This window comes from Panthera leo, chromosome B1 (assembly GCF_018350215.1).
Source record: "Panthera leo isolate Ple1 chromosome B1, P.leo_Ple1_pat1.1, whole genome shotgun sequence".
Classification (NCBI taxonomy): Eukaryota; Metazoa; Chordata; class Mammalia; order Carnivora; family Felidae; genus Panthera; species Panthera leo.
This window is the reverse complement of record NC_056682.1, coordinates 86,919,752-86,945,414: the sequence shown is the minus strand read 5'-3', so window position 1 is coordinate 86,945,414 and position 25,663 is coordinate 86,919,752. Positions and strand designations below refer to the sequence as shown.

The 25,663-nt window shown below is 44.8% G+C and overlaps 1 pseudogene; it reads left to right on the top strand.

The window, feature by feature from the left end:
• The first annotated feature begins 275 nt into the window (after positions 1-275).
• On the top strand, positions 276-1,259 carry LOC122216988 (annotated as a pseudogene).
• Positions 1,260-25,663: the final 24,404 nt, after the last annotated feature.

Sequence of the window (25,663 nt, the reverse complement as noted above, 5' to 3'; positions counted from 1 at the left end):
AGACTGCTCCACAGGCAAAATACGAGGAAAAATACAAGAAGGTGGGGTTCCAACACTCAATATCTACAAACAATTCAATTCAAATTCTATTGCCATCATGCAAGGAAGTCAGAGCCCAAAGGGTGCTTACAGCACTGGTAGGGGAGAAAGACTCGTTACTCGGGGCCAAGGCATTACACATTTCAATGCATAATAAACTAGGGGCTCTCTGCTCCTCCCCGTTTGACAGACAGCCACATCTTCTGGTGCAGTGCCAGCCACGTCCCTGAGACATGATGGTGAAGTTCAGAGCAAACAGATTTGCTCTATCGGGTGCCTGGTCACCAGGCCTGCTTTTAATTCTGGTAAAGTGGATATTGTCACCATCAGTGGCCCCTTCACTGACCTCAGCTGCATTGTCTATATGTTCCACTCTGATCCCAGTTATGGCAAATTCCATGGCACAGTCAAGGCTGAGAACAGAAAATTTGTTATCAATGGGAAATCCACCTCCATGTTCCAGGAAGCGAAATCCTGCCAGCATCAAATGGGGTGATGCTGGTGCTGAGTCCGTTGCAGAGTCCACCGGGGTCTTCACCACCATGGAGAAGACTGGGGCTCACTTGAAGAATGGGGCCAAGAGGGTCATCATCTCTACCCTTCTGCTGATCCCTCCATGCTTGTGATGGGCGTGAACCATGAGAAGTATGACAACTCCCTCAAGATTGTTAGCAATGACTCCTGCACCACCAACTGCTTGGCCCCTCTGGCCAACGTCACCCATGACAACTTTGGCATCATGGAGGGACTCATGACGATGGTCCATGCCATCACCACCACTCAGAAGACCATGAATAGCTGAAGGGCTACCCAGAACATCACCCCTGCTTCTCCCGGCACTGCCAAGGCTGTAGGCAAGGTCATCCCTGAGCTGAATGGGAAGCTCACTGGCATGGATGTCTTTGTCCCCACCCCTGACATGTCAGTCATGGATCTGACCTGCCACCTTGAGAAAGCTGCCAAATACTATGACATCAATAAGGTCAGATGCCTACATCAAGTAGGCATCAGAGGATCCCCTCAAGGACATCCTGGGCTACACTGAGGACCAGTTTGTCTCCTGCAACTTTAACAGTGACACCCACTCTTCCACCTTCCATGCTGGGGCTGGTATTGCTTTCAATGACCATGCTATCAAGTTCATTTCAGGGTAAGACAGTGAATTTGGCTACAGCAACCAGGTGGTGGACATTATGATCCCCATGTCTCCCAAGGAATAAGAGCCCCAGAGACAGCAGGAGGAAGAGAAAGGCCCTCAGTTGCTGGTGAGCCCTTGCCCCAACTCATCCCCCAACACACTGGGAATCTCCCAACCTCCACAGTTTCCATCTCAGACCGCCTGAAGAAGGGGAGGGGTTTGGGGACCCCTACCTTGTCATGCACCATCAATAAAGTGTACTGTACCCAGAATGAATGAATAAGTGAATGAGTGAAGGACTATATAAATAAACAAACAAACTAGGGAAAACCTTAGCACTGTATCAAACAGCATGTGTATTATGGATCCATCAGTGGCCAACGATGGTTGTCCTAACTCTCCCCACAATAGGAATGGTCCCGTGTGATTCCAGGGTTCCCCCCTCAGGCCACATAGGCCTCTGTCTAGTGTAACTAACCCTTCCTTCTTTAGATTTTATGGCCGTAACTCACTCTCAGTCAACAGGAATTTATTGTCATTGCTCAACACCATACCACCTACATTGTATGAAAGACTTAACCAGGGGCAAAATATTTTTGCTGTTCATACCATCCTTTTGCCAAAGAATTATGCTTATGATGTTACTTTGTATTTCGATCATGCCTAATGTGGACACCAGAAGAAAAAAGTAAGCCTTATAACCCTAGACATTAGAAATGGTCAAGAAGTAGTCCTGCACATCATCTCTCTGTTCCAAGATGGCAGATGGCCATCCCCCTTCAGATAAACGCTCCTTTAAAACCTAACAGGGACAGATAGAGCCATGAAGCCTACCCTCTCTCCTACCCAGTTTCTTTTTTTGATGCTAATCACAGGGAATAAACTTTTTCCAGGGTTGCTTAGCTCATATTGGGAATCAAACCCTATATGTGGTCCTCTGTGATGTGCTAAGCTCATCTGCTTATGCCTTGGCATCCAGAAAAGATATACTAGGGCTAATAACTAGTAAACTCCCACTTTAGAAGGGCATTTCCCACCCCAGCCCCCACCCCTACTGCCACCATCTGTGTTTGTTCTTCTGCTATATAAGAACTCAAACTGGGTGGCGAGCATGTTATTTTTAAAAATCTTTTAGTGGCGTCTATACCCAGAACTGCCTCATCACAATTATCCTCACCAAACAAGGAAACTTCACATTGAGAATGGATATGGTGTTCAGCCAGCACCAAATGTCTCTCCTTCTGCCTTTTTGTCTTTCCGATCAATCAGAACATGTGAAAGTCCCAAATGAAGAGTAAACACACAGCCCAGGTTCCTTTCATCTCCTAACATATGTCATGAAGGGGGAAAGAAAAAACCCTATTCCCAGCTTCAATCAGCCATTCGTTTTCTGCAACTTGAAGCTTAAGCTGAAAGGGACGTGTGGGGGGCTGTAGAGGAGGGTTGAATGCGGGCCCACTCCTTGAAAGATAATAGGCATTCGCCGCATACCTGCATCTTGGAGTCATTATCTCCCCTGCGAGCACTTCTGTATTTATATATAATGAGATCATTACCAGGCAGCTCTTCCAATTTTATTCAGACTTTAATATTTCTTGAAGAAAAAAAATAGCATACAAAAGGGTTTGTGATGCCAACTCAATCAGACGTGCTGTTGATGGAGAATTATTCAAGTGCAAGCCAGAACAGGAAAAAAAAATAATTTCAGAGAGGTTTCTGTCAAAGTCGAGTTCTCCTGTGATGATGTTTCGAGTGAATATGCCGAAATGTCCAGAGGTGAGGAAGAAAAATAACAACTAACAGAAGAGAGGGCTCTGCGTAGGATTAACAGTGAGGCGTGTCCCAGCCTAACCAGCAGGCAGGTGGGGCAGGGCCTCCCTCAGAGACAGGACCACCACCTGGCTTTCCCTGGGGAATTAGACCAGAGAAACAGCTTTACTAGCCTTTGCCTTTGTGACACAAGCAGCAATCTGGTGTTAGAAATGAACCCTTTTAGGGCGCCTGGGTGGCTCAGTCAGTTAAGCATCAGACCCTTGGTTTCGGCTCAGGTCTTGATCTCTTGGTTCACAAGTTTGAGCCACACATCGGGCTCTGCACTATCAGTGGGATTCTACTTGGGATTCTCTCTCTCTCTCTCTCTCTCTCTCTCTCTGTCTGTCTGTCTCTGCCACTCCCCCACTCACACTGTCTCTGTCTCTCTCAAAATAAGTCAACTTTTAAAAAATGAACGCTTTTGTGGGTATTATTTTCTCTCATGGTTGAGCTCAGGTGGTTAGGCCATGTAGGCAAGACCCCTCCTTTCCCATTTTCACAGGATACACCTTTACTTAAAAGAAGGGACTTTCTCTCTCACCACCTCTGTGGCCTCTGCCAGACAAGGAATATGGCAGAATTTTCTTTCCCATTGTTCCCATTCATACAAAATGACTAGAAATTCAGAGCCCCTGCTAATCAAGTATTCTGGCTAAGGTTTAATAAACCGTACTCTATCAGTTCTCAGCAAATTAGGAAATCAAATAAAATAAATCAAATACTAAGATCCAACAAAAAGGAATCCCTCTCTGGTAATCCAGACAGCACCTCAGGATTATTCCAGACATTGGGGGACAATTATGAAAGCCATTCGTCACTGACCAGCACTTTTAGAAATATGCTCTGTTAATGTGAGCTCTCCAGATGTTTGAACTTTGGATAAACATGAACTTACTCATTCATTTCTAAGAACTATAGTTTATCCCGAGATTACAAATCCAAGAAGACAATCATCTTAGCTATTAGCTCTCCGTCCTGAATTGCAGATGGGAATAAGCTGTTGGGGCAGAAATGAAGGCTTGTCATCACAGTAAACGTGAAATTAAAGGATTCTGGGTCTTTTTGTATGGCGATTATAAAGCACTAATTATTTTTTGCCCTGGCATTTCCTAACAAGGTCAACCAAAATAACAGTATAAGAGAATTTACAAAATGCACATGCTGTCCACTGAGCTCCCAAACATGAGTCAGACATGGAATTGGTAGATTTCTTATTATTTTTTTAATGTTTATTTATTTTTGAGAGAGAGAGAATGCGAGTGGGTTGGGGCAGAGAGAGAGAGAGAGAGACACAGAATCTGAAGCAGGCTCCAGGCTCCCAGCTGTCAGCACAGAGCCTGACGCGGGGCTCGGACTCACGAGATGTGAGATCATGACCTGAGCCGAAGTCGGACACTCAACCGACTGAGCCACCCAGGCGCCCCGGTAGATTTCTTATTATTTGTGCTGGCCCATCTTAAAGAGATATCTTGAAATGGTCACTAGGTAGTTCCAGTAAAATTGTGAAGGCTATTTTATAGATCTAGTCCCAGAATGTGCTCAACATTTAGAAATCAGTTTGTAGGGGTGCCTGGAGGGCTCCATTGGCTAAGAGTCCAACTCTTGGTTTTGTCTCAGGTCATGAATCTCACTTATGGTGAGTGAACATTGGTTCATGAGTTCAAGCCTGCAATGTGAGTGTGGAGCCTGCTTGAGATTCTCTCTCTCTCTCTCTCTCTCTCTCTCTCTCTCTTTCTTTCTCTCCCTCTCTGCCCCTCCCACACTTTCTCAAAACAAATAAATAAACTTAAACAAAAAAAAATCAGTTTGTATAAGAAAGAAAGGAAGGGAAGAAGGATAGCGATCTCATGTCTCCATGATATACAGCTAGCCCCACCATAATCTATATCATGTAGGCAAAGAACTGTATCAAAATAGTCCTAACAACTCTTGAACTTAAAAGAGACTTTAACAAGAAAATGGGAACAATTTTCTCTCCCTCTCCCTAAAGCCACAAGAGCTGGTCATAGTAATCGTTTTAAGATTAACCCCTTGCAAAGGAGAGGAATCTGGCCAAGTAAGAACTATTCCATTTCCATACATCATTCACTCTTGTGTGTTAGCATGCTATGTGGTGTGTGTGTGTGTGTGTGTGTGTGTGTGTGTGTGTGTGTGTGTTTTCATTTGCCATGAACATGGCTTCAACTCAGCAGTTGCCCTCCATGTGCCTCCCTTGGTTCTTTAAGTCCTTCCCTCGCAGCCTTAAAAGAAGGGAGGTGAGTCCCCCTTTTCTCAAAACCCTCTGCCTCTCCAGCATACTCGATGGAGCCTCCACTGTCCCTTTCCTTCTGTCATTCAACATGCTTTCATTCCCCATCTGTGGAAAATCCCCCCGAGCTATCAGGAGATGTGGCTTCCAGCCCCTCCTCCTCTATGCACTCACCATGACACCAGCAAGGCTTCCAGGAGCATCACCTCTCCCCACGCTATGTTTCTATGACCTGGCCTTGCACCTGCCCACAAACATTGCTGTATTTTGGTCCTATCTTCAACAGCCAAATCTTCATTAACTTACAACCCATTCTCTCCATAAATACCTAAAATACAGCTTTCACGTCCACCACACAGCCAAAATTACTCTTTAAGATCATAAAGTCTAAGTTTTTTCACCAAATTAAACGGTCTCTATAGGCTCTTCACCCTTTGGGCTTTGGAGAGATCTGACATGACCAAGAAAGCTCTTCTTACAAACCTTTTCATCAACGTCCCACATTATCTGCCCCCCTCTGCCTCGCCTCTGTCTGGTCCTACCTGTTTGCTACAGGGGCACTTGGCGTTATTCATAGCTGGGTAACCAGCTATCTGGTGAGGGCTTCAAAGATGATAAGGTGTTGCTCTCCGCCCCCACTGTCCCCACCACCATCACACACTGAACATGTGATTAATGAGTCATCCCTTCGGGTCAACATCCTGCATCTCACAGAATCTTCTCTTTAAAAACTAAATGCCTTTGGGGCTCCTGGGTGGCTCAGTCGGTTGAGCGTCCAACTTCGGCTCGGGTCATGATCTTGTAGTTGACGAGTTCAAGCCCCGCATTGGGCTCCGTGCTGGCAGCTCAGAGCCTGGAGCCTGCTTCAGATTCTGTGTCTCCCTCTCTCTCTCTGCCCCTGCCCACTTGCACTCTGTCTCTCTCTCTCTCTTAAAAATAAATAAACATTGGGGCACCTGGGTGGCTCAGTCGGTTGAGCGTGCAACTTCAGCTCAGGTCATAATCTCGCGGTCCGTGAGTTCGAGCCCCGCGTCGGGCTCTGTGCTGACCTCTCGGAGCCTGGAGCCTGTTTCAGATTCTGTGTCTCCCTCTCTCTCTGACCCTCCCCCGTTCATGCTCTGTCTCTCTCTGTCTCAAAAATAAATAAACGTTAAAAAAATTTTAATAAATAAATAAACATTAAAAAGTATTTTTTAAACAATATGAAAATTACCATAATTGACAACAGGCATGGTAATATCCTACTAACTCTCCAGAACCCTGATTAAAAATGACGAATGTGATGCCCCTTCAGAGAGTTAAAGGTCTATAGTATGGAGGATTCTGGGAAAGTTAATTATCAATATCTGTCTATGAAGTTGTAAAATAGCATGATGACTTACTGTTGGAAATATGAAAGAGAACGTTCCTTTTCTACCAAATGTTGTAGTGCTTTTTAACCGCCCTCCCCGACTCTACCCAGAGAAAATTGGTCACAGTTTCTGCTGAGACCACAAGGACCTGATCCTTTTCCCCATAAATAGCTTTCTCTGCTCATGTGCTCTGTGGGGAATACTTAACCTTGTATCATTGCCGTTGATAAAGTCTTAGAGTCTCACCCTAATGATTAGCTCACCACCATTTAGGCAATTTCTGGCAATCTCCATGCTTTATATAAAGCAACTGAGTGTTTATTTATCAGACTTCACTCCTTAATTTTTGCAGCTGCCCAAGATACTTCTTTTTTTTGCAGTCCCAGAACCTAGATCAGTGGGTAGGAAATAAATTGTCTCGATACTAGGTGTAAAAGTGGCCAAGTTTAAAGTTCTCTTTTCTCTCTCTGCAAAATGTACTCTGGTACCCGATTAATAAGATTACGCCTCCACTCTGGAGCAAAGTGCCACCTTTAATCATTTCCAGAAGTGGGCCACCCGACCTTCTGTCTGGTAGGTTCATGAACAACAGGAAAAAGATCACCAGACAGTGTCAAAGGCCAAAAATACCTTGTCTCTGAGGACCCTCTTCTCACAAAGGGTCTTAGGAATCAAAGCAAGGGCATAACCACCTAGGATTCCACAAACAGGGGAACTGAAAGCCCCTAGTGTCTGTAATAAAGAAGACTGTGCAAATCATGCTGATATCAGAAGCACACAGGATTTGCAAGTAATATCCATTATCTGGCATGATGAAATGGGATTCAAGGACAGCATAGAAACTGAGTGTATCGTGGATCTTACGACGAGCTGATTCTTAGGTTCTTTGCCTCTTTGTGTATTTGACTGGCCATGTCTTAAGGGAGAAAGCAAACTGTGGCCAGAAGGCAAAAAAGAGACTCTCTTGCCCTGCTATTAGTAAATTCTACCACAAACAGGGTCTGAGGATAGGAAACATGTGCCAGAGGTGAATTATTTAGTTCTTCTTTCCATGAAAAAAGACACCTGCCCTCTTTACCTATCAACAGGGTGCCTTCTTCCAGAAGCCATGGAGCAGGAATTCTTAATTGCACTGTATCAAGGGTTGGCAAACTATGGCCCACAGGCCAAGTCCAGCCCATTGTCTGTTTTTACAAATATAGTTTTATTGGAACACAGCCATACTCATTCATTTACCGATGGCTGCCTCCATGCTGCAATAGCATAGTTAAATAGTTGCAACGAAGTGCTGATGGCATGCAACACCTGATACTAACTTATTTACCCTTTATGGAGAAAGTCTACTGACTCCTGCCCCGTATCCTCTATGGCAAAGCTAAAAACAATATAATAATGGGCAATGTTTATCAAACTTTTCAATATTCAATACACTATTAAACACATTACATGAATTACATCATTAAATCGCCAGAGCAGACATATGAAATAGGTGCTTTTGTTTTCTCCATTTTAAAAGTGAAGGATCCAAGGCTTGCAGAACTACTAAGTCTCCAGGACCAGGAAGTGGTGCAGGCAGGGTTCGAAGCCTGTCAGTCTAGCCCCCATGCCCACTCTTTCAACTAGTAAGCAATATTTCCTCTAATACAGTGATAATAATTGCTACCATTTGCCAAGTGTTTACTATACACTAGCCTTTGCACATATTGTCTCTAAAGCTCACCAGTGCCTATGTTTGTACTTTCCAAAGATCAGGGGACAGGAACCCAGATTGGTTAAATAATTAACCCAAGAGCAGACAGCTGAGAGTAGGAGATCCTGTGTTCGAACTTTCACTACATGTGCCACCTCACAGGAGAAAGAGAGCCTTTAGGACACAGCATAATCAGCATAAGAAATTAAGGATTTTTTTCTAATTTCCATTCTCTCTAGAAAGACTATGGGTCACCCCAATCAGGTACTAGCCCATTCGCTAACTATCTGTGTGGCACTTGGCACAGCACTTAATCCTTTCAGATCTCAGTTTCCTTGTTGGCAAAAGGAAGAAGTTCAGGTTGGATGCTCTCTGAGATATCCCAACTCAAACACTCTCTAAACTTCCCTTTCCATCCTTTCACAGAGTTATGTGGTCATTTTTGCTCCGTGTATATGCACATGGTCTTGATAAATGCCAGCTATCAGAAAGAAGCAGTCCGTTGCTGATTTAAAACTCTTCCCATGGGAAAAACTATCCCATGGGATAATCTCTCATTATCTCATTATATCACACTCTACCTGCCTTCCATTCAAGAGAGAGTCTGAACTCAAGTCAACTCCTATCGTCACTTACCATTACATCATGGCTCATGAAGATAGCTGCTTCCCCTTAGAACACAAAAAGGATGCCAGGCACTAATGACTCTTGTTCCATTTTGTTGTCTTTGCTTTGGGATATTTTGGCTAATTTATTAAACAGCCGGTAAGATCTAATTCCTAAGACCCAGTTGGGTCAAATGCAATAAATGTACATTAAATATTATGTGATTTGGTGGAGGTGATTGTTTTCCCCTATTATATAATATTTTAAATCACTACCATCTATCTGGTAAATTAAAATAGAAGGCTTATGGCTGTTTATAAGGTAGGACTTCTCCAATGAGCTGTTTTACCTGTGTCTTATTTCCTAATCCTATTATCTTTCTCTGTAGATTATCAAACATTAAGGGCCATGGAAGTCACCGTATAGATGCCTTCATCAGGTGAAAAATGGCTTCCCAAGCAAAAGCTGAATTCTAAAAACTGCCATGTAGAGTTTCTCAAATGGCAGCTCTTCTCAGCCTAGCTTCCCTTCACTTTGACTGATGGGCAAATCTGATGTAAGGAAATACTTCTACTGAGTTTACTTCTTTAAGCAACTTGGTTTAAAAAAAAAAAAAAAAAAAGGCCATCTTGCCAGTGATCCCTTTAAGCCTTTTTAATTGCAAAATTCTTTTTTATGGTGTCACTGACCCAGTCTTAGCAGAGTTCATTTCAGAAATGTGCTGGAGTGGGTACCAGCGCTGACAACTAAGGCTGAGAAATGTTTTAAGTATCACGACTCTACATTTTTCTCCTGTCTGTGAGGTTCAGGGATTCATCCTGTCTGCATCATGCCTGCCCTTTGTTTATGCATGAATAAGATATTTTAGACACTGAGGACACGGCATAGACACCAGCCCTTCCTGGAAAAATAAGACCTAGACCTCAAATCACGGTGAGAACACAGACTGTCCTCAGTGCCAGCTAATTTCCAAATGCGAATACAGAAACACTGGTTAGCAGGCTTCTCCAGTTCTTCTGTTGGCCCCTAACCTTTAGCAAGACAAAAATGTCACATATAATAGATCCTAAAATTAACAGTACATCTTGCTTTTCAGTTGATCAGATCAGCTGAGAATGAGGTCAGTCTCTTACCTCCTCCAGATAAGAGGTTGTCATTGTTTGAGTACATTTAACAACACCACAGACATTAGGCCCCAGAAAACATCTGATAATTTAGAAGCTCAGAATACAGATCAAAAATAAACCTGAAAAAAGTCATTCAGCTTCATGTCCTAATTCCTGGTAGGGCCACACTTAAAGCATCCTGTATCACTTAGGAAAACCTCTTCTTTGCTCATGCATCTACTAGATAACCTTTCTTGGGCACCTGCTATTTACAAGGCACTGTTCTAGGCCCTGGACATACTCTGAACACAAGAGACAAAGTCCACATTGTAATAAATCTTACATTCCAGTAAAGGAGACAGACAATAAACAAATAAACAAGAAAAAATGTATGGTAGGAGTTAGGACTATTTTGAAGATAAAACAGGATAGTATGCTACAGAAGGATGAGACTACTTTTTAAATAGTCAAGAAAGATTCTCCAAGGAGTTGACACTTAAGTTGCAAATGGAATAAAATGATGATACCCTGTGAAGATGTTGGCCAGGAGAAGAACATTCCAGGCACAGGGAATACCTAGTGCAAAGGCCCAAAGACAGAAAGCAACTTGAAGTTTTCAAGACATGGTGAGGCAGGGTGAGAGAGAAGGGAAATACGAGATAAAGTCAGTAGGTGGACAGAAGTGAGAATTCATAAGGTCCCGAAGACTCCATTGGAGAACTTCATTTTGGCCTAGTTATGATAAGAGCTTGTAGACGTTTATAGGGAAGTTTATAGTTTAAAGGGAGCTCTGTGACCCAATTTTTTTAAAGAGTACCCTAGGGGCTCCTGGGTAGCTCAATCAGTTAAGCGACCAACTCTTGATCTCCGCTCAGGTCCTGACCTCATGGTTCACGGGTCCAAGCTCTGCACTGGGCTCTGTGCTGACAGTGAGGGGCCTGCTTGGGATTCTCTCTCTCCCTCTCTCTCTGCCCCTCCCTGCTCACTTGCTCTCTTGCTCGCTCACTCTCCTTCTGTCTCTCTCTCTCAAAAGTAAGTAAATATTAAAGAGTGCCCTAACTTCTGTGAGGAGAACGGATTTTGGAAGCAAAAGTGGAAGCAAGGATGCCACTTGGGTGACTGAAGTGGTCCAGGTGAGAGATGATGGATGCTTTCACGGGGCCGCGATTAGTGAAGATGGAGAGGAGTGAGAAGTTTGGAGAAATGTCAGGATTTGTTGACAGACTTGATGTGGAAAATGGGGGTGTCAAAAAACGACTCTTCAGTTTTGGGTTAGCTCGTACACACTGACCCTGTTCACTGTTCTTGGCATCTGGGATTGTGATGTTCCAGCCAAATGGCACCAGAAGCATGACCAATTGCACTGTAAATTTGAAATGCACCAGAGGAAGCTGGTGTATTTTATAAACTGTCATCAGAGAAATCATCACTGTTCTGACTCACTCATACAGAGATATTTTGCTACTCGAGAGAGCCTCTGAGCATGCCTGCATAAGAGTAGTATTCTTAACTTAAGCAGAAAGAGTGCATCTCCTCATTATGTTCCTGTAGCCGGGAGGCACACGAAAGAGAGAGTGGGTTTGGGATTCTGTGCTTTGTTAAAGTGAAGGGACAATCAGCATCAGGAACATTAGCCATGGCAGTACACAGGATTGCTCAACGATGTATGAAAAGAAGAACCAGTCATCTGAATTGAATTTTCAGCTGGAGCCTAAGAGGCCAAATTTAATCATCCACCTAAAATTATCACACAAGTCAATACTTCCTCCCTTCTCCTTGCAAAGGAAAAGGGACTGATTCTTTACTTTTCAGTCAAGCAGGTGGCCTTGAGGCAGCTAACCAGCTGGCTGAAATCTAAATACCTTCGCCAAGACAAAAGCCAAGACATGATTGATTATCTTCTCATTGTAGGAGAAGAGAACCTCCCCCAGCCAATCAGCATGCAGAATCGCTATCAGATCACCATTGAACAAAACCAGACTCACAGCTGATAAACAAAGGTGCCCAAGTCCCAGGACCCGACTGGCTGGGGCTCCAGCTACCAGCTCAATTCCACGTAAGGCATTGATTTCTAACAAGGTTCAGTTAGTTCCTTGGTTGTTAAGCCCTAGCCTTCTTTTTTCAGACCCTGAATAGATATCCACACTCCCAGTCAATTATTTCAATACATCTGGCTCAGAGTTAAAACTGGTCTCCCCTAGAGAGAAGACTCCTCCCCAAACCTCTCGGAAGTACAGACTTCCAAACAGTGTATAGAGTCTCCCTTCTATGTGTTCTAAGGGTGAGAAATGCCTGGTGTACATCCCACTTAATTGGGAGCCCACAATTAGGATCCTATCTGACGACGGCTTGCTGTCCTGCGTCCCATGAACCTTGAAAGCAGGAAGCAGGATGGTCCACCTAAGGCATCAAACCTGACTTCTTTGCCCAGGGAACTACCAGGGGAGGGTAAGGCCATGCCAAATGGCCCCTGTTAGGTGGCACTCCCAAACTTTGGTGGGATTCCTGCCTTGGTGCTGAAATTCTCCTAGGCATCTACCATATCTTGTGATCTCCAACCCAGGAGGAGTATGAAAATTGAGGTTAAGAGATTTTAACAAGCAGGTGACCACAGGTTTCAAATTCCACTTGCTCCTTGTTACTTATCAAGCCTATCAGTACCTCAAACTCCTCATTGGTAAGATAGAAAGGAAGAGTCACCAAATAAAACACTAAACAGGGGAATATAAGGGAATTAATCTTCTCCTGAATGGCAATCCCATTCGAGGGTCAGAGTAACTCCTTCTGAAACTTCGTAATATAAGTGTCCCTTATTCCTAAGAAACCCAAAGGATGCCATGCACTCTTCAAGAATCTTCTTTCTTCTTCTTTGTGATTGCCAGTGTCATGGTTTGTAATGTTTACTACTAGCCTTGATAATTGAGCTTAAGAAAAAGACCCTCACAGAAAGAAGTTGTCACAGAGGCAAAAGAAAGCCAAGCACCCATTACCCTAAAACCTCCTTCCACAGGCTCAGGGCGAAAGGCAAGATCTTCTTGCCCTGGCACATAAATCTTTCCTCTGTCAGCTCAAGAAGGTTGTTTTCCTCCTAAAAACTGAACATCAGACTTGTCAAAAACTTTTCCTTATTGATCAGACAGAGACAGAATATTGAAGTTAGACAGCTATTTGCTGAACCACTTCCCTTATTTCAAGGAGAGCCTGAAATTCTAACGGTGCCTCTACCATGAAGGTTTTGATACAGGTTGTGTGAGGGTGGAGGGAGGGCTGGGTCAGAGGCACTACCCTCCAGCCTGGAAATATGAGCCTGATTATCAAAGGCAAAATAATGGCAATCAAGTTAGTGGGAGCTGGGGGAGGACAGGGAAGCCAGGTACAGATCCGCTCCCCTCCCTACCAACAGGATTCGTGACGAAATCACAGGAGTCCCATAGCTGCTCTGCTTCTACCTGCATTGTCTCCACCTATGCTCTTAGGCAGAAGTGCAAATATATCTTGTGAGAAACTTAATAGCACGGGCAGAGGAGGAATGCTATTTTCAAAGGAATCAAAGGAGCCTCAGCTCAGTCCTCAGGGTCCCCGCACAGCCTGCTTCCCGGACCCCTGCTCCTCCAGAGGCTTTTCCCCAGAACAGCAGCAGCCTGTCACATTCCATAGACAGCAGGGCCATGTGCTACTTTGTGGGTGCTTTAAATGGGTGTCCCACCTCAGGGTGATCAAAATTCAGTTACAGTTCTATCTACAGGGGAGGAAAGGGAGAGAAAAGCCATTCTGTCGTGCTTTTGTTCACTAATGGTATCCTTTATATTCAAGTGGTGTTTTAAACAGTAAGGAGAGAAAGAAATACAGCAAAAGGAGAAGGAATGAAAAGGGAGAGGAGGAAGGGAGGGAGGAAGGGAGGAAGGCAGAAAGGCAGGAAGGCAGGGAGGAAGGAAGGAAGGAACAGAAGAAGGAAGGAAGGAAGGAAGGAAGGAAGGAAGGAAGGAAGAGATGAAGGGAGGGAGGGAGGTAAGAAGGGAGAGAAAGATGTAAGAGAACACTTTCAAAATCAAAGAAGTGCCATTGGGGCACTGGGGTGGCTCAGACCCTTGGGTGTCTGACTTCGGCTCAGGTCATGATCTCAAGGCTCATGAGTTGGAGCCCCACATCAGGCTCTGTGCTGACAACTTGGAGCCTGGACCCTGCTTTGGATTCTGTGTCTCCCTCTCTCTCTCTGCCCCTCCCGCACTCATGCTCTGTCTCTATCTCTTAAAAAATAAATTTAAAATGTTAAAAAAAAATCAAAGACGTGCCAATGAGTATGCTACTGTGTCATCAAGCATAGTGCTCATGGTCACCACACAGAGGAGGGAGGGTATTAATCACAGAGGGGTCACACGGCAGCACCCAGGGAGTGGGGGAGGCTTAGCTATCAGAATTGCCTGAGCAGCTTTGCCAGAATATCATTCTCCTCCTCCCCCTAGAGAATCTGAGGTTGATCTACAGCTAACAATTTGGGAAGATGTCCAAGATGCATTAAGTAAAAAACACGAGATGCAAAAGAGTCCATTTAGTAAGATCCCATTTCTGTAAATAATATAGCCATAGGGTACCTGGGTATTTCAGTGGGTGAAGCGTCCTGACTCTTGGTTTTGGCTCAGGTCATGATCTCACAGTTCCTGGGTTTGAACCCTTCATTGGGCTCTGTACTAATAGTGCAGAGCCTGCTTGGGATTCTCTCTCTCTGCCCCTACCCCTTGAACTCTCTCTCTCTCTCTCAAAAGAAATAAGTAAACTTTAAAATAATAATAATAATAATAATAATAATAATAATAATAATATAGCCATAATTACAAGTCACATTTGCACATATCATTACATGCCTAGAATAAAATGGCAGAACATACAGCAAATATGAATACTGGTTTTAAGGGATGGTGTTATGAAGCACTTTATGTCTTGACATATATTTATGGGAATATTTCAAATTATTAATCAGTATGTTTCGTCCTCTTATTAGACTCACCACAACCCTTTACTGGTACCTTGGCATGAGTCACACACAACAGAAAAGAAAAACGTTGTCAATACTCGACTTTTTTTTTTTAATTTTTTTTTTTAACATTTATTTATTTTTGAGACAGAGAGAGACAGAACGTGAACAGGGGAGGGGCATAGAGAGAGGAAGACACAGAATCTGAAACAGGCTCCAGGCTCTGAGCTGTCAGCACAGAGCCTGATGCGGGGCTCGAACTCACAGACCATGAGATCATGACCTGAGCCAAAGTCGGACGCTTAACCGACTGAGCCACCCAGGCGCCCCGTCAATACTCGACTTTTAAGGAAAAAAATGTTTTTTGTTTTCTGCTCTAAATCTAAGCAGGAAGATTCTGCCATATACTGACAGAACAAAGGTTTAAGACTGAGCAAGACTGGAAGAAAAGACCCGATGGGCCGGAGAGAAGACACGCAGGGGGCACCACCAGAGACAGGAGAGGTTGACAAGAAGAAGTTGTGGGTCCCATGGAGGAAAATCTTTCCAGCTTCTGGGAACTGCAGGAAGCTGAGAGTGGCTGGGTTATCTTCTCTTTGTCCCTCGGTGAGGACCACCGATGGCCAAGGGTGGATTGCCACCCAGTGATGTCGATCTTGGAATGCCACTGATCTACCCACCCCTCCACATGTACCCAGCACTGCCCCATGGCTGCTTCCCACCCACCTCCAGTGGAAAACTCCCAGTATCTAGTTTAACAACACTAAATACTCATGACCCACCACCTTACCCCAAATCAGATGAACCATGGGCAATAGAGAGTGATAACAGCAGGAAGTAAAGCCTTGCTATGGTCTAGATGGAACAACCTTGAAATTACTTCAGGATGGCAATGGGAACATACCAGCCCTGTCATATGAACATTTCATAATGTTTTCAGTTTTTGCTGCATGCACGTACTACTTGACGACCAGAAACGTGTTTTAGGGACATTCGTCTGGCTCAGTCAGAAGAGCGTGTGAATCTTCATCTTGGGGATGTGAGTTTGAGCCCCATGTTGTGTAGAGATTACTCAAAAATAAAATCTTAAAAAAGAAGAAGAAGAAACATGTTTTAAAAGAAGCCAATATGATTCACCATTCACTATTTATCAAATCTAAACTCAACACTGGCTCTTAAGACCTTCCTTCTGTCAACTTTCTGTCAGACCAATCCGGCATGTAACTCGTGCCCTGAAGACGCCTTTCCCCATTACAGGTACACAAGCCTGTGTGTGCATGAGTATGCCCCATGCGATCCCTTCTTTCCATCACATTGCCAGGCTCTCTGCCGGGAGGCCCTCTTCCTTCCACCCTTCTCTTTCCCTTAGTTATTAAACACTGACTGAATTTCTCTTTGGCTTTTGAAAATAGCCACATTGGTTCACAGTGACTTGATCTGCTGCTGCTGGTCCTCACACAAAGTGAAGTGGGGATGTCTCCTCAGCAACAATGGTTCATTTTCACTCTAGCATCAGAGCACCTGACTCACCACTGTCCACTGCCTGTGATACAGGATTGGAAATAAACTGCCCTTCAACCAAATATGATCACTCACTAATAAACCTGGAAGCTAAACACTGTTTCTAGAAAGTACATTTTCAGGGGCGCCTGGGTGGCTTGATCCGTTGATGTGTGACTTCAGCTCTGGTCATGATCTCACGGTTCGTGGGTTCGAGCCCCGTGTCGGGCTCTGTGCTGACAGCTCAGAGCCTGGAACCTGCTTTGGATTCTGTGTCTCCCTCTCTCTCTGCCCCTCACCCGCTTGTGCTCTGTCTCTGTCTCTCAAAAATAAATAAATGTAAAAAAAAACAATTAAGAAAGGACATTTCCTGACCAGAAATGGTTTTTAATACTTCCTGGTGGTGGTTGAAATAGGACTCCATCATCAGATTAACAAAGAACAGTGATGCTAATAAGTGACATGTACACAGAAATTTATAGTTGACAGAGATCTCTTCACATGTGGTTTTCTCACAGAATCTCATTCAGTCCTCAAGGAATGGGATATTAGAATGAGATTCTTTCTGCCTCCATTTCAACCGAGGTGCCACAAAATTGGCATCTGGTGTCAAGATGACTGGGACAGACCACTCCCAGCAGACTCACAGAGATGGTCCCAGAACCCCTTCCACAACTCTTGATCCCTATATTTTGGTGAGGGTATGAAAAGAGGGCATGGATGGGGCACCTGGGTGGCTCAATCGATGGAGCGTCCAACTTCAGCTCAGATCATGATCTCGCAGTTTGTGGGTTTGAGCCCCACGTCGGGCTCTGTGCTGACAGCTCAGAGCCTGGAGCCTGCTTCTGATTCTGTGTCTCCCTCTCTCTCTGCCCCTCCCCCACTCACACTCTGTCTCTCTCTCCTTCAAAAATAAACATTAAAAAAAAAAAGAGGGCTTGGAGGAGAGAGAACTGTTTGAATGAGAATATCCATAAAGATGTCTTCAGACAAAGCTATGCTGTTCTGAGTCCTCTGAGTAGCCAACAAAACCCCTTGTGGACCAAGTGGGGTGCTACCCAGAGCACTGAGAAGACTTCAGGTGACCACACTGAGTATGTGTTCTATGCAGCTGTCTCTACATTCTGCCCAAATTGAATAACTCTAAGAAGAAAGCGTGGTTGCAATGTGAAAAACCAGTAGAGATGTGCACTGCATTCAGCTTGCTTCATGAGCCTGACAGCCAACAGAAGACTAAAAGGGAAAGAATTCGGCTGGAGAAGGAGCTGCAGGCCAATTCTGGCTCCCCTCCTGTTGGGTCAGGGGTCTCAGCAGCTGGGGAGGAGGTAGACGTTTCGGGTTCTACTATGCTCATATCCCAACGTCTGTGGCCTGGTTGATGGGCAACAGATGGTACATTCCGCAGCCTTGACCGGCATGTGGCTCCACATCACTGAATGGGGATGCAACCCAAAGAGACAGAACCATTCCCCATTTGAAGACCAAAGACCACGATTTACCTCATCTTGAAGGGAAAGACAGATACCTATCTTCTTGCGTAGAGAAAAGAGGGGAGGGTAGGGAAAGAGACACAGCAGGCCAAAGGAGAGAGAAGGGGAGGAAAGGCGTTGCTGGTAAAAAGTCTTTGGAAATATCAAAGATAAACACAAAGCCTCGAATACATCCATCTGCTTCCTGTATTATTCTGTTTCTGGAAATGTAAGTTTGACCAAAATGTGTGTCAATGGAAGAGACCCTTCTCTCACCTCATTGAGAGTTTCTGCATGGGTTGTCTTAAGACCTACATATGAATGTGTGCCTTATTATTCCCCAGCATCACTTTTGCAAATGGCCACACGGGCCCGGGCTAAATATGGAATGATTATTTAGCATGATGGAAACCAATAAAACACCATTAAGCTCTGGGAGGAAAAAATATTGACAGACTAAGTGTCTCTTATTTAAGATACACAGTAATAAAAACAACACACCTGTTAAAAATAACGGTGCTACATTCAACTTTGGGAATCTTGATTTGATTGCTTTGAAACGCAGCAGAGTTAGTCCCCATTTTCGTGATGAGGATGTCCTGATTTTTACCCAACTTTTTCCATTCATAAGCTTGCTTGCAAAGTCTCTAGGTAAAACGTCCACCCGTGGAAGAGTCATCTGCTGTAGGCAGATCTCAGAATGTGACCCCTACAAAACACAGAAACTAATCTGTTCACTCCATACTGAGCCCAAGTCAAGCCTTCATGCCATCCCTTCCTTGAGCAAGTAGACTGAGAACCCATCTTGTGCCAAACACGATGCCAAGAGCTGTGCATAAAAGAGTGAAAAAGACACACAAGGCATCTACCCTCCTCGTGCAGTTCCAGGAAATTAATTTGGAGAATTAGCTGGAAATCTGTGACAGGTAGAGATTTCAAAGGAATTGTAACTCAACATCAAATTAAGTTTAGGTATGTGGGATTTGGGAGTTTGGGGGGTTTTTTGGCTGCCCACACATTTTGTACATGATAAATAATCAGCACACAAAGAGTTAATCGGTAAAGGCCAAACAGGTGCAGTCATAATCGGGAAATTCCAGTCCTTTTTGTTGTAAGGCACTGCTAACCAAAGAATTGATATTAGGAATAAATATGAGATGTAGGTAAACCTATGGTGCTGTTTTTATATAGATTCTATTGTTGATCCCCCCCTGGCAACCACGTGTCTCATGTTCTGTGATTCCTATTGCCCGGGGATATGGGAGACTGTGGGAACATAAGAGGGCAACAAAGAAATGTATTTCTGCCCACCCATCTTTTGTTCTTAAACTCCCTCTCAAATAGGTAAATACTCCTTAAATGGAAGAAATTGGTCTCTGCTTTTTCCTGAACTCCCCTTCCAAAGTGAAGGAGATTTTCTGTAAACTTGTGTCTCTAACCTGCAGATTCTGTCTCAGTGGATCAATAAGAAAATGTTTTTGACAAGTCAAATGTTCATTTTTTAGGGGAAAAATAACCCTCTCTATCCAAGCTGCCAAGATTGTGGCTTATGTGTTCTCTGTCCCTCAAGCTATCAATCCGCATTTCACTGTAGACATTGCCCAGATGTCTTGGTCAGCGCACATTAAAGGCTTAGTTTGCTGGCTTCTTAGGAAAGAGATTTAACATTAGCACATGTTAGATGTTAAGGAACATCCTTCTCCATTGAAAGAGAAATTTTATTTCTCAGGGAGAAAAAAATACAACATGTAGTCACTAGGATGCATTATGAACCTGCTATTGCGTGTGGGATTTATGATCAAGGTCTCTCTCTTCTACAAGGATTCTTCAGCTAAGGGTGGAATTACAGATTTAGGTGGCCACAAAAAAAAAGGGGGGGGAATCTTTCACGGTCCTTTGGCCCCATCTAGTGGCCATATGCTGTCAGGTCTCGCAAACGTTTTCCTCTCCGAATTTGAGGAGAATGAGAGGCTCTGGCCGCGAAAGCTCCAGAGCTCCCACTCTAAACAGGCTTGGCAGAGGACAGACTTGGCCAGCACGGGAACTGTTGTTCCTCAGAACACTGTGCTGGGTACATGGCATTTCCTCACAGATTCCCAGAGAGAGAGCTGCCGCCGGATCTCATGGCATTCTGAAAGGAGCCATTTTCAAACCCATCTGTAAAGTGCTTTTGCTGTGTCTGCTTAGTCACCTGCTTGAAGCACACTGTCTGGAACACACGGGGGGGGGGGGGGGGGGGGGAGTGTCTGCGCGCGTGTGTGTGTTGTGGGGGAGCAGCATGAAAACGCTCAGGGCTTGCGCTGAGCTCTGTGGTGCCAACTGGCATCAGGAAGGGACATATGCGAAATCACACTCCACATGGCCTCTAAATTTAGATAAGCTGTCAATATCCTGCACTAGAGGGGCCTTCTTTCTCCTTGCTCTGGTTTAAAGGCTTAGAAACAGAAGCCAAGTTTAGCCCATTTGAAAGCGCTGGCACTTAATGGTGCTGTCCAGAAGGATGTCAAATAGCAGCTTACGCTATTGACTGAATGCAATGGAGACGGCACCAGCCTCACAGCAGCGGTGACTCTGGGTCAGTCCCCTCCCTTTCTGCAACCCTGTACCTACCCAGCAGACACAAAAGGCAAATGGGCAGAGGCGTGGAGAACTCATCCTTACGGTTCCCTTTTCCTTCTCCCCGCTCCACCCGCCCCCCCACCCTAGGAACCACTACATGGCTGATAAATTTTAAGAGTAAATGTCAACAGAAGTTGGGCATAGATGGATACCCAGATCCTATTTTCTCCACCAAGTCTGTATTCCAGGAGGAGATGGTGACGGAGATGAAAAGGGGGCATCGTCAGCACTGCAGGGTTCAAAAGGCCTGTGACAAAAAGCTTAAGCACCCCATCTGCCTTCCAGAAGTTCTCAAGAGCAGGCAGGTAGGTGAGGACAATCCTGAGGTGACATCCACCATTTCCACCCATCTCGACCCTGGCAGACCATGAATCTAGTAATCATGGCTCTATTTTTTTCCCTGCCCTATTTATCCTTATTGCCCTATTTTTAAAATTATTTTGAAATTATTTTTGCCTGTCAGTAGGGAATTTAAAAGTAAGATGTGGGTAAGACAGAAATTCACTTTTTAGATTCCCGTGTCTATTCAATTCCCCAGTAAAATGTGCGCCTTACCATTGAAAAGATATTAGTTACCTCATTAACCCCCATCCTGTAAGACAGAGCTATTAATAGTATCTGCCCCATTGGGTGACTGTGAGAATTAAGTGTGTTAATACATGCACAAGGCTTGGAACGTACAGTACCTGTGCTCTCAATAAATGTCAGCTAGAGTTACTTAATTCCAGCACTTCAAATGAGCAGGGCCAAGGGGCTAAGATAGATGATTTGCTCTTCACGAATGCTCTTTGTAGGTTGCATGACGATGTTTTTAGGAAATGCATGAGTTCTTGCCAAGACCTCGAGCTCCATAAGGAGGAGAAAGAATGTTCCACGGGACTCTTCAGCCTCCAAATTCCATGCAGACCTCAGGAGACCAGGACAATTTGAATGGGAAGATGGGGACTGCCCACGGGTGCCTGGGGACGCCTCCCTGATCACACGCGGTGGCCTCCGAGACCCTTCAGAGAAGAGGGTCCCACCGCCAGCAGCTGTGATCCCGTCTTGGAATTTCTGAAAACCCTTAGGAAGCATTATAGATGTACGCTTCAACTTTCAGGGCAGGCTTGGAATTTTAATTCAATGAAACTATCTGAACAGTCCACTCAGGAGAAAGATTGACATACCGCGGGTGGGGAAAAACTGCTTCATTATTCATCCTTACTGGGAAGACAAGTAATTTCAGCCTGACGAGACAAAAATGAGAAGAGGCACACAGAGCGAGCAAGTGAGAAAATGAGACAGGCAGGCAGACGGATGGGTGGACGAACTGACGGACGGATGGACAGATACATACATATATACATACACACAAAGAAGGATTGATAGGTACACATATATGTGCATACGTTCATACGTGGAATGGTGGAGAGAGAGAGAGACATACATACATCCACAGGCTACTAAGGAGAAAGGTACAGTGAGAGACACGGAATACAGCCTTTTTGTTCCTCGCCCCGGAAACACAATGGCATCCTAGATTCCAGCCTGTACATCATCTCTTTAAAAGCTCATTGAGAAGTTCGGTCATGATCCTGTCCTTATCCCAGAGCTCTCGGGAAACCTTGCCATTAACTCTTACAATTGCTGCACCTGCTTATTCACTCCTGGGAAAATGTCAAGATCTTTTTCCTTTTGTGGAACAGAGGCTACAGTGAAGGCACTTTTCTTTTTCTGAGACTTTTTCAGATGGTTTTTTTTTTCTGCTACGATTCCAAAGATTTTCTTTTAGACTGCAATGGAAGGCACAAAGAGGCATTCAGCTCAGCCTGCAGATTGCTAGAAAACCCTTCACATCCCTCGGAAATTAGAGAGGCAGCCGCACTCATCAGCAATAGTGTATAAATTTGGAAGGAGTGATTTTATAGAATCAGACCATTTTAGAATGAGGAGAAACATTAGTCCGTCCTCTACATCTCAGAGATGAGGGGACTGAGGTACTTAGGATCTAATCTTCAACTACTCAGTGCCTCGTTTTTCTCATCTGTGAAGCAAGAGAATGATAGTACAGTGGCTAAATTACCCACAAGTTGATATTCAGGACTGTGTTGTCAAAGAGCGCGTGCTGCCTCCAGAAGCCCTGGGCCCAGGCTGCCTCGTCCACGCTGCTGAGCAGAAGCCTATCTACCCGCTCCGGCCCCCAGGCCCCAGTCACAAGCCTTCTTCACCCTGGATTCACAAGAAGTAAATCCAGGTAGACGTCCTGGCTAGTCCCAGGTCACCCGGCAATTACAATTCTGAGTGTTATTTACTCGACGACCACATTAAGCCCACACCTGTGGTGGGGAATATTTAATGCAGCTGTTTGGAAAGCAGCTTTGCCAACACCGTGCAAAAATGCATGCGAGGAAATTATCTCTTGGTCCCTCAGTGGGTATCGTGTCTTTTATTGTCTCTGTATTTTGAAGTATTGTCTTTTTTAAAGATGCAATTTTAAAAGACTGCTCCGTCGAGGGCATGGGGAAGAGGGGAGTAGGGAGAGAAGAAAACAGAGGGGAAATAACGCAAGGGTGGCTCCCGCCTGCAGCAACCTGAGCTGGGACGAGCTCGAGCAGCCCGCCCGCCTCTGCCCTCACAGAGCTGTAAACCAGACATCTGTGTGGAGACAACGGGAAGCTGATGTGAGGAGCAGTGAGAAGGGAGAAGACAAAAAGGATGAGGGTTTCTGTAAAGCAAGATGGCCTCTCCCAGTGGGGCCGGGCTGTGTCAAGAAGGTAGGCCCGTCGGCTTCAAGTGGGAAGGAAAGACGCCAACATTTGGCCAACACAGAATCCACTCAAGGACTGGCCAGTGAAGAGCAACTAGAAGAAAGAAAGAAAGAAAGAAAGAAAGAAAGAAAGAAAGAAAGAAAGAAGGGAAGGGAAGGGAAGGGAAGGGAAGGGAAGGGAAGGGAAGGGAAGGGAAGGGAAGGGAAGGGAAGGGAAGGGAAGGAAGGGAAAGAAAAGAAAAGAAAAGAAAAGAAAAGAAAAGAAAAGAAAAGAAAAGAAGCAGAGAAAGTGGCCACACAGAAGGCAGCAGGAGTTCCAGGGGCGAGAGTGTTCCCCAAAGGCGAAAGATGAAATCTTAAGGTGCTTTGGGTTTCAATCTGGGAATGTCTGACGTCTCCAAAGGAGAAAGGAAAAGGATAGTTACCTGGGCTAGAACCTGCAAGATCACCACAGGAGGGAGGAAGGCAGGCAGGCATCTGGAAACAAGATGGCCCACAAGGTAACACCTGCTCCACTCCACCCATCCCAAAAAGCAATGTCCATATGGATGAATCAAAGTTTAAAACACGAATTGGGCTGTGGAAGCAACAGCATGGAGATTTTGGCAGGGCAGTACACGTGGCTAGTTTCTTTTTGGATTCACCCACATCCTAGAGGAAAGAAAGCCTGAGGGCATTCCCTCCTGAGAGCTGCTTGGAACTGGAGGAATGGTCTAGGCAGGGGAGAGGAGAGTACGCAGAAGTAGGCTAAATGGGCAACGACGGTCACCTGGTCTTCCCTTAGTGTCCAAGGCCACAGAAGTCTATTTCTAGCCCAGGAAAATGAGTCCCTAAGCGTTTTACCTGAGCTTGCCAGCCACTGCATTGGGGTTGGGCTATAACCCAAATAGCAAGGAGGAGTGGCCTCTACCTGGCTCTGTGCTCCGTGCATATGCTTGCAGGAAGGTCCCAGGAAGTGGATGCCACAAGAGAGGAACAGGCAGCCTGCACAAAGCAATCGTGCAAAGCAATTCCCAAGAGCCATCTCAGGGACTCTGAGGCCAATATAAGACCTCCAAACCTCAAAAGATTAGGAAAGACAACTAGGAAGATCCATAGCCCCATTGGTCTGAGCAGTTGAGGGTTAGGGTTTAGGGTGAGGGCAGCATCCAGCCTAATCCGACCAGGGTAGCTAAGACTGACCAGATAGAATAAGAAGGACATCTGAGAACATCTCAGAGGAATTCCCCACACAATTTAAGAGAGGGAGCACAGAACTATGGATAGGACTCACTGCCCTAAGATTGTTATAAGGTGCCTAGAATCTTTGCTACATTTCTGTGGCTGTTTCTTTTCCCTTGTTCTGTTTCCCCATGGTGAGCAGCACTGGAGACCTTGGACCAGATGTTCCTTGGTTCCTTGCTGCAGAAACCAGGAACGCTAGAGAAGGAACCTCCTACTTTACAACTTAGATTAGGAAGGAGGAAAAGGGCAGAAGATGACAGCTCAGAAGAGGAGCATGAGGGTCAGGCTGAACCTCTGGAGTCTTCATAACTCAGTAAGCGGGAAGCCAGCTGTGGGACTTGAGGGACTGAACTCGGCCCTGAACTGTTGAGTGAGGAACCAGTCTTGACTGTGGACCTACCTCTGTCGGCAAGCCTTCTCTACCTCTCTGGGTCTAGTCTGATCAGTAAAGCTGGAGTTTGCTTCTTTACTAAGCAGTTGGCCAGAGAAATGGTGTACTAAGGTGGCAGGTGTGGGAATGTTTAGCCCAGAGTGCAGGAAATGGGGAGTGCATTATCATTAGAGAATTTTAATACAGTCATAAAACTGGCTCAGTCATTCTGCTTTTTTATTGTTACTATTTATTTTTATTATCTCCTTGCAAAGGCAATTGGAAGCAACGTCTATGCTAAAATGCTTCTCTTTGCCAGACTATTGTATTACACACACATGCACACACACATGCACATACACACATACCTGTTTGCTCTGAGGACATGGGGCCCTCAGTGGGCAGGAAGTCCATGGAAGAGCTTCCCAGTGCCATTCAATAATTCCAAATGGTTAGTGCTACACTAACATTGAAACACAGTATTGCTGAAAATGTAAGGAAGGTGATGTAGTGAAGAAGGCCCCAAAGATATCAGGTCTTAATATCTGGAGCCTGTAAACGTTACCTTACTTGGCAAAATTTTTGCAGATGTGATCGAGTTAAGGATCTTGAGGTAGAGAAATTATCTTGGATTATCTCAATGGACCCTATATACAATCATAAGTCTCCTCATTAAAAAAAAAAAAAAAAAAAAGAGGCAAAGGGATATTTGACACAGGCAGAAAAGAAGGCAATGTGGCTGCTTTGAGCAGCCATCAGAATCTGGAAGTAG